The following is a 12,587-nucleotide window of genomic DNA, read 5'->3' on the forward strand; positions in this document are numbered from 1 at the left end:
ACCCCCTTGCTTAAATATTTTAATGCCTGTGATAATATAGTGAATAATAGTTCACCTCACTGAAAGAATTTGGTCCCAAAATTAAGAACTGAGGCATTTCTTTATTTCTCAACTTTCACCTTGTTCCCACACCCTTCCATAAAACACGTCCTTCTCTCTTTCATCCAAAACGGCTTCCAAAGCTCAGGCAGACACTTGTAAATAGAGCATCCAACCAAAGTGCACTTTTGCAGCAAACAAACTTATTGCCTGTGCTGCTTCACATGAAGCTAGATACCTCACCCCAGCAGTGCTGCTACAGGAATAAGGAAAGTTTTGCTTTCTTCACATAAAAATATTTAACTGTCTCAGACCTCATTTGCTTGAAGAATCAAGCCTTCTCTTCTCCTTGGCTAACCTGCTACTTCTTATTAGTGTTGAAGATCTCCATATCTTTAGAAAGAACACTAGAATAAACTTGGAAATGTAGCATTTAGTGGGAAGAAGAAGGAGCAAGGCTTCAATGCTCAGAGCAACATGAAAAATTGGTTTAAAGTCTTCATTCTATGTCAGGGTTGGGGAGTGGAAGGTTCCTCATTTTTTATTTTTAAAGTTCCCTACCAAACTATATTTTTTTCTATGGTTTCTTGAAGCTATGAAGTGGGCTACTTCTCACTTCAGTAACATGTCCACCAAAGAGGAAAAGGCTAAAGAAGATGTAGGGGAAAATAAAACCAGCCCATTTCAGAAAGCCCCCAAAAGAGAGGCAAAGAACAAATATTAATCTTGTTGTCCAACAAGAGCAGGAAGAAATGATTAGTGTAATGAAGGGGACAGAGAACGAGGATTTCTTTTTTTCAGAGGTGACAGCTACACATCTCTCAGGGGCTTACCTGGCAGGACCATCCACAGAGCAAATTAATCAACAGAAGAAGATTCACAGAAACTCAGCTCCCAGCCTCTCCCATAGCTAGGCACCAAACTCTACTGAGGGTAAAGCCACTAGTTTTAGAGGCTGGCTCCGGGCCTCTCCAAAATGAATCCTAATGAAACACAGATGATGCTAACTGGGTGGAGTCTTTAAGCCTGCTACTCCATTTCAGCCAGGGCATTTGCATCTGTTTTGGGTACTATTTCCCAACACTGTAGGTGCACCAGTTCAGAGTAAAGCATCAGGCAATAATGAAATTGTTTATAATTTAACATTTCTTACACTTTACTGTGATTAGGGATGTATTTAACCTGCCACCAGTACTGGGGAACGCAGCATCATAGCTGGAAATGCTGGTTGTTTTAAAACATTTTCTCTTGAAAACGTGTTCTTAAATCCATCAGTTGGAACAATGCTTCTTGCCAAAGGAGAGAAAAACACACCCCAGAAATGAAAGGAACAGAATGCGAATTCTATGGTTAAAAAAAACATTCAGGTTAACATTTTGAACCCAGGCATTAGAAAATACAAGGTTATAGTTGCTATAGCGACTACAAATCAATTACTTTACACACAGCTATTACAATATTAAAGTAAACACGTCCACAGTCAAAACTACTGTGTGGCCTCATGGGGACTAAGTTAAAATTGTTGTGGAGCCCAGAGCACGGTGGTACTGTAAGTGCATTATTACATGATTTTTATTTTTTTTTTTTTGCTTTGCATTTCAATCTGTATAAGCCCCTCAGCACTGCAACACAGTTGAATGGGGGGAGTGGGATTTCTTGTCCCTAAAACCTGTCCAATTTGGCCTTGCACAGGTCTAAATAACTACAGGGGACATGGGCAATGGCAACTGAGATGAGAAATGCCAGATTTGCAAGAAGACTTTGACTTTCACCACATCCTGCTACTCATGGTGAGTCTCTTACATGGCCTTCAAGAGTTTTAAGTATCTATTTGTGGATGATGAGCATCTCCAAAATGTCAGCTGCAAGGATGAGCATTGCGTCTTTTGTAGTGTGCTTGTTATGAGATGCTGCTGACACAAGCTCCAAATCCATAGAAATATCCCGTAAAAGTAACATATTTTCCTTTGGGTCCTAATGGCTCTTAAAAGCTGATTCCTAGCCACGTTAAAAGAAGGGTATCACTATAACTGCATACTGTGTTAGAGCTCTAGCCCATTTTTCACTTGGTAAGTGTCCTTTGGGGAGGGTAGCAAACAAAAATTCAAGTTTCACAGCTATGTCCACGCAGATCAGTCCAGATGTGGCACTTTGGACTTGCTGTGTGGGTGGGGGGATAAATTCAGACCCATCCATGTAACTTAATCATTTGTGACAACATTCAGAAAGTCTGAGAGCTTATTGATTTGTTTTATAATCATATTGTACATCCTTAAGAGCTGAACAAGTGCCTGATTTAAATGATTGGCTGGATTTTTTTTCCCAGTTCATTTTACCAAAGTGTGATAGCACTTGCATATCACCATTAACACACATGCAGTTCACATTTGGGCTTTCAGGTCTTCCACTGTTAGAGGCAAATGGCAAAGCAAACGGCATGATGTCTGACAATTCACCAGACCTGCTTTTTTCTTATTTTTAAAATTGTTTCAATTTTTTTAAAAATTATTTTTCCTGCATGCTAAAAGGCAACAATCCCATTTGTTTCTGCCTTCACCCGTTTTGCATTACCCTGTACATTCTCTCTGTGCATCTCCTTCTCCAGCATTGCCTACGAGTGGGAAAAATGGGCTGGAGGTGGCAGGGAAAATGGTGGTGGCCAGTATTGGCACCCAGCCCTCAGCCCTGGCGTGCTAGGGGGATCGCCCAGGAGCCAGGTAGGTGGGTTCTCCAGCAAAAGGCTGGCCTGTTTTCCAGCAAAATGTAATTTATATGAGGACATGTGGTTTCAGTCAAGAAAAATAAACATTTTCCCAGGAAGAAAAAAAAAAAAAGAAAAGATGTTTAACTGGAAAATTCACAACCGGTCTTAGTGTTAAAATAAATATGATACTCTTCTCATTGTGGATCCACAATTTGTTTGCTTTTGCAAGCACGACTGTTTTCCCACCTATTTTCCCTTATATTCTCTCACATTCATGTTTATCAGTTATGCACAGAAATAAAACTGTTTTATGGTGAATACCCTCATTAATGTGTTTTAAACACTGTTGACTTTCAAATGATCCACTCCAAAGCCCTAAAGGCATTTTCAAGATTAAAAGTACCATTCCCCTTTTAGCACTATGTGAAAGCACCAGGTAGAAGGCAGAGATAGGGGAAAGCCATTTCCAAAGCTGAAAGGGATTCAGAAGATTTAGCTACAGCCTATCCAGCTTAAAATAAAGTTACAGCCCTGTCCTTTCCAATGGCTGATGTCTCTGACAGCAAATGTCATTAAAGCCATACAGAGAGGCATTGCTGCTTGTTCTCAATTGCTGAAACTTGACGACTGAGAAAATAACGCCAGCTAATGCATCCCTCCAGGGCCAAATCCTTTAGTGGATTTTTTCTGTTTGGGCAGGGAATACTGCTAAGGGGAAATGGTGCAAAAGGAAGAGGTGTCTCTGGGTACTGCGTGCACATCTTGATGGCATTGTCAAAATTGAGACTGCCTTGGCTCTGAGGATTCAGGTAGTTTTCCAAAGGGGTTAAATGATGCTTTAAATCAAGTTACCAAGATGCACCAGAGTGATCTCCTACCTCATTCACCTGTGGCGAGCTTTAAACCTACTTCTGCACATACACATACTCAAACTGCTTTTGCTTTCAAGTTCAGCTTTGCTCTTACTGAAAAAATAAAAGGCAAATTATTCATTTATATATCAGACCACACGAGGTGACTTCCATACTTAGCCTAGACTTGCTGCATAAAAGCCTTCCTTCTCCTTGGGTTTGCAGAAGGAAACCAGCTTGAGGCCCCATCTGCAAACTGGGGAATGCTTCAGCATCCTTGTAACTCACCTGCTCTTCTCTACGGTGCAGTAATACTGCATTTTTTGGGACTCCCTGAACAGTGCCTTCTGATTTTACCCCTGAGCCCATGCGGGTGGGATGCAGAATCATCCCCGGGACCTGAATCAAAGCTGTCTGTTCCTATGGCTTCTTCCTGCTCCCGGTCCGTGGTGCCCGACACGCGTCTTCAGAGCAATAACGAAGCTGTCAGCTGCAACCAGCCTTAGTGGATTACCCATATACATTTTGTTCCTGTAAAGCCTCTATTAAGGATGCCATTCTGTGATACATATTTAAGTCAGTATCTCTGCACCACGGTTGCCTGCGTGAAAGAAACCGAGAAACTATTACTGTGAAATTGCCTGCAGCTCTTGAGCACAGGAGGTAGCAACTGGCTAATAGTTTCTTAGACAGCCCTGGCAGATGTGTCAGGTTGCTTCGCAACTGCGCACCTCGTGGGAGAGCCACGCACGCAAAGTTCCCCCCTCATAGCGTCCCCAGCTGTAATTAATCCATAGCATCATTTCTATAGTGTCAGCAGCACCATATGGGCCAAGCGCTATTTTGCAGGACTAACCATAGAGGAGGAAGGTTGCAATTATGTGCCTGATTATTCTCCAGGACAGCTATGAGCTGTTCTATGGAAGGCAGGAGAGTCGGAGAAGGGTGGAATGCCATCATAGATGTGGCCAAGAGGAGGAGGATGACCAGTTGAAGATGAAACAGCTGGCTAAACCTACCTCTCACCTTCTGTACTGCCACTGTCTTATGTGACACTTCTTCCAGTCTTGCCTACACCGTAAAACCACAAAAGCAGCTTCTAAGAAAGACATATCACATCTATTTGGCATTAACCTCGCCAAGTTGTGCACCATATGGGATGCATTGAGTGAGCATTTAAGGAAAGTGCACGGACATATTTCTTCGGTACCAACATAACAGCCTCCCCTTCCCGAGGCGTATAAAGAGCTCCGGGGAGTTCCCAATCAGCGCTGAGTGCCCAGCTCCCCACTGGTATTTATACAGTATAGCATGTTATGAACCTTTACAGCTCTAGATTTGGGTGCAAAAGCCTTTTAATTGTCTTTGAAAACCCTACCCTAGGAAGACAGAAGCATTTTTAGCACAGAACAGCCTCTCTAACCCTTTATTAAAATCATTTTGTGGGCAATGCTATTATTCACCAATTATCTACTTAATTTATACATCTATATTATATGCATAATCAGATTACACGTAAGCTGATTTACCCGAAGAGACAACTGAGAAAGATTAAACGTTGCATTTTGCTGTTGGCATTGCGAAACCCCCTCCAGCACCCTGAAGGAGAGGCCAGGTGGTCCTCGTGCTCCCCAAAGTGCCCCCAGGGCAGGCAGACGTTGCGACTGCCGTGCCTCAGTGCTCTGGGCAATGCAGGGCAGCCACCCCCAAGGCTCCAGGAAAACTCTGCCAAACCAAAAGACCGAGAACTTCTTCCTTCCCTCTCCCAGCCACGCAAAATTTGAAGTTTAACCAGGAACACTTTGTCATCGATTCAAAGCAGGGAGAAAGAGTTTATGCTTAAAAAATAATAGCAACTGCTTATATTTGACTATGCCTTATAAAGACAGCTGAAATAAAGCAGTTATGATCTCTGTGACAGTCACTACTGCTAATGCCTATCATAAAAGCCAGTAAGGAGGCAGATATGTTGATTTATCATGCATAGCTGCTCCCATATATCTACTTTCTAATAAAAATCTGTGGAAATATTGCTTGCACTGAGCTTCATGCACCCATATTTGTATTGCTAACCTCTCCTGGAAGATTTCAAAGCTTTATTTATGGGAGGCTTTTATCTACCCCTAGGAAAAGCGCTCACAATGGGAGTGTGCCAGCCCCCGCGACTCGAGCCCGTTAGACTACAGATTTATACCACCCAAATTCCTCAGTGGAGAAACACGGTCTTTATCTGAGCTCTCGATTAAGCATGACTGCCGATAAAGCTCATGATTGCCGTCACTGAGGATACTGGTGACCTGGGACTTTTGTACAAGTCCTGGGTAAGTCCTCCAGCACTGTCCCTTTGGGCAGGCCCATGCCTACCACCAAAGATCAAGCTCTCCTTCTAAAGCTCTTAAGCTTTGTTTCACAGCTGTTTGCTGCTTTTTTTTTTTTTTTTTTATCTTGTCATATAAGGATTTTATTTTTTATTTTTTTAGATTGTAGATTTTTTTTTAAAGCTTTCATTACGTACACCCAGCATGTGCTGAGAGGAACGAAGCATTACTTTGAGCCAAACTCTCTTAACTGAACTCTTCCGGATGTAGTTGGTTCCTATCTTTTCTCTAGCATTCTACCAGGGTTGAGAACCAAAGAGACACAGCAAGTGCCGTACTTCAGAGCTACAAGGTTGTGAGGTGAAAAAGGCTGATACTTCGGAGAAAAAAACAAACAGTATTTCCCATGCAAGGCCTGCTTGAGGATGGAGGTGAATGCGGCAAGAAGCAAATTCCTGTTTCCAGCAGCAGTTTGGAGCTGCATCCACCCTGTTGTGCCCCCCAGACCCCAAACATGCACTGAGAGCACCTCACCTCGGATACATCCATCCTTAGCTGGCACATTGTCATGCCTCTGACTCTGATCATGAGGAGGGGGTCAGCGTCAAGAATGGCGCTAGCATAGCTTCTTTTGGGACAAATATCCCAAACCAGAGCTCTCTCTGGAAATTTTTCTACATGGGGATTCTTTCACAGATTTGGGACACAATGTGTACGTTTTTTGCAAAATCCCTGCAAGCAACCGTGCAATACATGCTTCTGTGTGCACAGCACTGAAAGGGATACGCGAAGGGCAACATGCTCAATACGTGGCATTATTTAGGGGAAGGGTTCATTTAGCACTCAACACTCTTTTTCTAAATAGCAGGATTTCTGCTTTAGAGTCACCTTCCAAAAATTAACTGCGGCTCCACTTCCTACCTCAAAACCAAACTGCATTCCCATTGTATTTGCTCCATCTCAGTCAAAAAGCAGAGATCACTGTTAGTTAGGGATTAAACACAACTCCGACAAAAAAAGTAATTAGCATTGGCTAATTAATCAGACATCCTGCATGAGTGGATTCTCTAAACCAATGGCAAGGACAGCCCATGGGAAAGCAGTGCCCAGTGTGCATGTGTTACTCCCAGAAATTTGGGTGAAGAGTGAATTCTCATCTCTCCCCTGAGGAAAAAAAAAAAAAATAACACGGAAAGTCCTAAAATAAGAATAACTTTATTCCACTTCAGCTGTCCAAACCAAAATGAAAAACATTTTAAATTTGGGTTTTGTGCATTTCTCAAAAACTGCTGTATATGGAAAGAACTACCAACAGTTTCTCCCAAATTTTCATTTTTGATTAAATCTCTTTTTGATGCACTCAAAGATGAAACGTATCAAGTCAAGGAAATAACTGTGTGAGCAATTTCCAAGAATAATCAAGATTTACAATGACCTTTTATTCTAGGCAAGCAAAGGCATGCGGTATGATGGATACAGAAAAAAATTACTGAGAAACAAGAAAATTTGCATCTCGTACCAGCAGCAGCAAAGGGGGCACTGAAATGTGCTCGCTTTACACAGAGGGCTACAGTGCCATGTCATCACAGATAAATGAAGGGCTTGTATTAAAAATGCATAATTTAATCAAGAGGAAAAACTGCTAATCGGATGGAAATATGCAGACCTGATATTGATTTTTTTAATATTAGTGTTATTAAATCCTGCTATAATTTCTTACAGAATCACCCAAATGTAAATTAATATAAGGAGAAACAGTTAACGAAATTACAGGTTCAGATCAAACATTCCTGCTCGTTCACGAGCATCCCACCGACCTGTGATATTCGCAATGGCATAAAAGGCTTAGTATAAAATACGACGGGCACTGATCAAATGGTTTTCCCCAAGTCAGAGCAGCTCAAAACCAGCCCTGATGCAGACGTTGGCATGAGGTGGCCGGGAGCTGGGGGCTCTTCCTCGTCCCAGCACAGAGCTGCTGCCTTTGTGCCATAACCAGGTCCGTGGCCAAGGGGCTGCCAGCTCCACTCCAAGCCAGCCCACGCTACCAGGACCAGGAACTCACTCGCTGCAAGTAACGAGCTTCCAGAATTAATACCTGCCCTCAGAAAACAGGTGGGCCAAGCAGCTGTGCAGAAAGACTGTCACTTGCCAAGCGAAACAGCCCCGTGGGGTTAAAGCTAGGAAAAGACCCCAAGTCCCTGTTCTCATTTGAGCCTTTCTGATGTGGCAAACCTCAGCGGAGAGAGATGTGCTTGCCTTGAAACTCTGCCAAGGAACTTGAGTCTCACATTACAGACAAGCCTGTTTCAGTCTGCTCGAATTACAGCAAGAAAGTAACTCCGTAGCACCATTCTTCCAGAAAATGAAGAATTATTAATATTGACTCGGGTTATAACAGTGCCCGGAGGCCCTGGCCCCACTGTTTCAAGCAGCATAGAAACACCAAAAAAATACGTGTTTCCTTTTTTTTCCCCTTGTCAATTACAGCACAATCACTGTAGAGCAGATATTATTTGTTTCCATTTGTACAGCACCTTGTGCCACAAGGGCCTCATTTTTCAGGCAAATCTGAACATACGCACACAGAGGATCAAAACAGGTACCAAGCATTTAGTGTTAACACTGATTCCTACCGACACTTTATGTGATATCCACGTAAGAGAGAAAAAGAAGATGTGCAGCAGGGAAGCGAGAGGAATTAAACAGCATGTGTGACTGGTAATACACAAAATTGCTCATTTTGCAAAAACATCTGTACATTCTTAGATAAAAAGCTGATGTCACTCACACTTCCTACTTCTTTTTCATTTTATGGTATTTACCGTAAGGGTGTTTGTGGCACTGCTCACACGAGGAGATAAATAAAGCCAAGCCAGATTCCCTCTGCCTCCTTTCTCTCCCTGTTCTCAGCAGCTGGTGCCTCCCTCTGATCGCACGTCCTGCAAGAGTGCCGCACCACAGCACCACACGTGCAGCCAGCGGCAGCAGCAGATAACGGCCAGGGAGCTGCTGCTGTTCTAGCCTCCCTGCTGTGTTATACCAGTGTTAATGAGGAGTAAATAATAATAATGAATCAGATTTCTTCAGTTTATAGTATTCAATACTCACTGCAGTCACTGGAGGCACAGAGTAGGTTTCCAGAGGCCTGTACCAGGCAAACGTTGCGATCCTGCAAACTCCATATTCTGGAAGAGCAACTGAATGGTAAACACTTCAAAGCACCCATCCTGCTGAGCACCAGGATTAGGAAATCCTTTGCAGATGGCAGATGAATGAAGCTGGAGCGAACGCTTGCCCTCATGGGTTGCAGCCTGTCTCATGCAGCGTGTGCTTGTGCCTGACAGCGCCTTTCTAACCAAAGAAGTCCTGCAGCAGAGCCCTGCTGGTTTGCAAGGTGGGTTTGGGAGTTAGCAGATGCAGAAAAATCCTCAGTGGTTTGTGGGTGCCCTGGCTGAAAGGGTTGTATGAAGCCAAGGCACTGCATGTGCCCTGCACTTCTTACCCAGGATTCAGACTGACTTCGGCAATGTCCCTCAGAACTGCAATCCCAGATCACTTCTGCTTCCTACCATAGCAGCACATCCTCCAAAAACCAAAAGGAGAAGCCCAACTACCTCTAAAGGTAAGTTTCCCCCAGTCCTCAGAGAAATCCCACAAGTTTAGGAACAGCAACCAGAGCACAGTGCCATAACCAGACCCAGCAGTGTGGCAGCAGGGAGGGTTACACATCTGCACTGCTCGCGTGAGACCCCTGCCAAGCATCAACAAACCCCTAAATGACCTCCCAGTATCGAGCAGTGCCTTCAACATGTTGTAAGCATCTCTGGGACTAATCAAGATGTTAGGCAGAGTTACTCCTTGCTGATTTGGGCCAGAAAGCACGGGGCAGTTCCCAGGCTAACAGGCATGGTCCCAGACTGCTTCTCCTGTCTGTGACAAAGAGCTGGCACAACTACCTTTGTATTTGAGGACTTCTGCTCTCCTGACCCTCCTCATCGTGCAACTGAGAGAGAACCTGGGGAGCTGGAAGCTGGAGGCACCCAGACAGACTGATGGCAGCATGGACAGGCCCCTGTCCCTCAGCTGCATTTGGATGCTGTTGGCTTGGACGAACACTGTTCAGGATGATCCCCAGTGACATGGAGAAGCTAGAGCCGTAGCATTTCCTGAAACTCACAAAAGACCAAAGCACTGGTATCACTGTTCTGTTTCCAGTGCCTTTTTGATGTCCCCTTTGTTCTATGGAAGCTGTTACGGTTAACCAGGAATTGAAAACGTGGAAATATGCAAGAGCAAATCAAGAAGACAGTTCTTTAACTCCTTGAAGGTTTGGGGAACAAAACACTGGAAAGAAGTATTAGCAACTGAATTCCACTTCATTTGAGGGCAAACCATTTCTGAAAGAAGAAATTAGCATCAAGACAGAAATACAGCAGTTGAGCAACAGGTCTGGAAGGGGAAAAAAAAAAAAAGACGGGGCTTTCTGCTTTAAGCTTTGCAGCAGTCTTGTCTTACGCTTTATTGGCCTCTAGTGGAAAACAGAAGCTATGTCTTGTGATCACAAAACTTCATTTACAGAGCACAGGGGAAAAAATACCACTCCCCATACGGAGTTTGTGTATAGACTTGATGGAGGAATCAATGCAAGCAACTAAAAAGGACAGCTAGTCTGCCTGGCTACACACACAAGCTTGGTATTGCAAACATTCAGGGAAGACATTGAGTTAAACATTAGTTCTCCTCTACGTATGTGACGTGCCATTTAGGCGTGCTTTTTAACTGTCTGCCATAATAGAGTCAAATACAATTTCACCTGCAGAGGCACTACAGTTGGCAATGTTTGTGCTGGAAACTCTGAGCAACTGAATGTGCTGCACTGAAATTTAACTCCTTTGGCACTCTGAGCGCACCAGCTTGGCTATGAATTAGACCCTGAAATAGGGAGTTCAGTCGCTATCTTCTGTAAACACAGGCTCTCAAGATGAAAATGTGCCTGTATAGAGCAGACTGATTGTGATAACAGTGCTACCTAGGTATAAATTTGGTGATTCGAAACCCATTGCTCTGGTTTCTATGGATATAAACAAGAAGACAAGTCTCCTCGAAAATACAGGTAATAACCCAAAGAAAGCAATAAGCAGGATCACAGGCACAAGCCTCTGAAGAGGTGTCAGCAGAGGGCAGGCAGCAGGCTCAGTACAGAGATCTGAATAACACAAAAGGGTAAGTCATCTGTTGGAGCAAGCACGGGGCTCTCAAAACCAGAACCAGCTATAAAGCAAACACTGCCCCTAGCAGAACTGCGCACAACAGAAATAAACAGCTACCTCCTGAGCAGAGAAGGAATGCAGCTTGCTGGTGTGTGCCGGCCTCCTTCGGCCGAGTACCTGTGTGCATGCTGCCAGCAGCTCCGGGGGCTTGGTTTCCCCCTTCGAAGCTCGCCTTCCAGAGCCCGGGGCTCTGGCGTAATGACCACACGGACACCGGGGTTTCTTTCAGATGGCGGCACCGTGCTCGGCACCAACCCCACTGCTTGGCCACCATTTTGGTACAAGCATGGCCCTGCCTGCAGCTCAAGGGATGCGCCTTCGATTGATTCCCCACGCGAGCAGCACATTCGGGAGCCCAGGTATGCAGGAAAATGGCAGGTAGCAATGGGTACTGTCAAAACTAGGAAAAACTTGCTTAAAACATCATAACTTAAGAACAGCGTTTTCTATATATTTTGGTTGGTTTTCCTTTGTGTCCCTTTGCTTGTCTCCAGCACTCATTTCACCAGCCTTTATGCTAGCCAGGGGTATAGGAGCATGCCACTAGAAGCTTCTTTGGAGGCTAAGCTACCAAAACCAACCAACCAAAACCCTATGCCAAAACAACACAGTACTCATCCAGAATGAGAGTATGTGAACCACCTAACAAGTCTGAAGAAATATTTCTGAAAGCCAAGCTCAGTCTTCTGGCTTGCTTGTTCTGATCGAATCATTTGCATTCCCCATTTACCTTCAAGGAGAAGGAGGAAGAGACATCAACCACCAAAAGCCATCTTGTTAATATTTTTTGCCAATTCAGAAGTATTTGTACCGCTCACACCCTTCCTGAATGTGAGGGAGAGAGAGAAATGTAGTGAGCAGCAGGGAAACTCTAAGCAGTAAATACCAGGCTACATCTTGCTCAAGTTCCCTTGGCTCTGGGCTGCTCCAAGTGCCTTTTTCCCACATCATTTAATAGAAAGTAACCTAAAGCAACCTGATTTTCATGCCATAAATTTAAAATAATCAAGCATGGGACTTCAAGCTTTTGAATCCTATATTATGTTCATTTCCTTTATGAGAGAGAAAAAAAAAAAGAGAGAGAGAAAGAAAGAAAGAAAAGAAGAGAAAGAAAGAAACAATCAATTTGAGCTGGACAAGTCTTCTCACTGCCTCTTGCACAGACTGGGATCTCAGAAAAAGCCCTAGAAAGCAGGTATGATGGCAGCAGGACCAGGTGGTGGATCTTCACCAGGCTGAGGCAGCACTAGAGGTTGTTGCAGCACAGGAAAGCTTTCCCTCGTGCCCAGAGAGACAGATGGAGAGTTTTTCATACCTTGTCCTTTGGCTTTCTTTGCACACAAAATATAACTCACTCTACAGTTAATTTCTTAGGCTACAAACTATTTGGCCCTGGTTTGAT

The sequence above is a fragment of the Anser brachyrhynchus genome, assembly GCF_964034855.1.
Source record: "Anser brachyrhynchus genome assembly, chromosome: 4".
In the NCBI taxonomy this organism is placed as follows: domain Eukaryota; kingdom Metazoa; phylum Chordata; class Aves; order Anseriformes; family Anatidae; genus Anser; species Anser brachyrhynchus.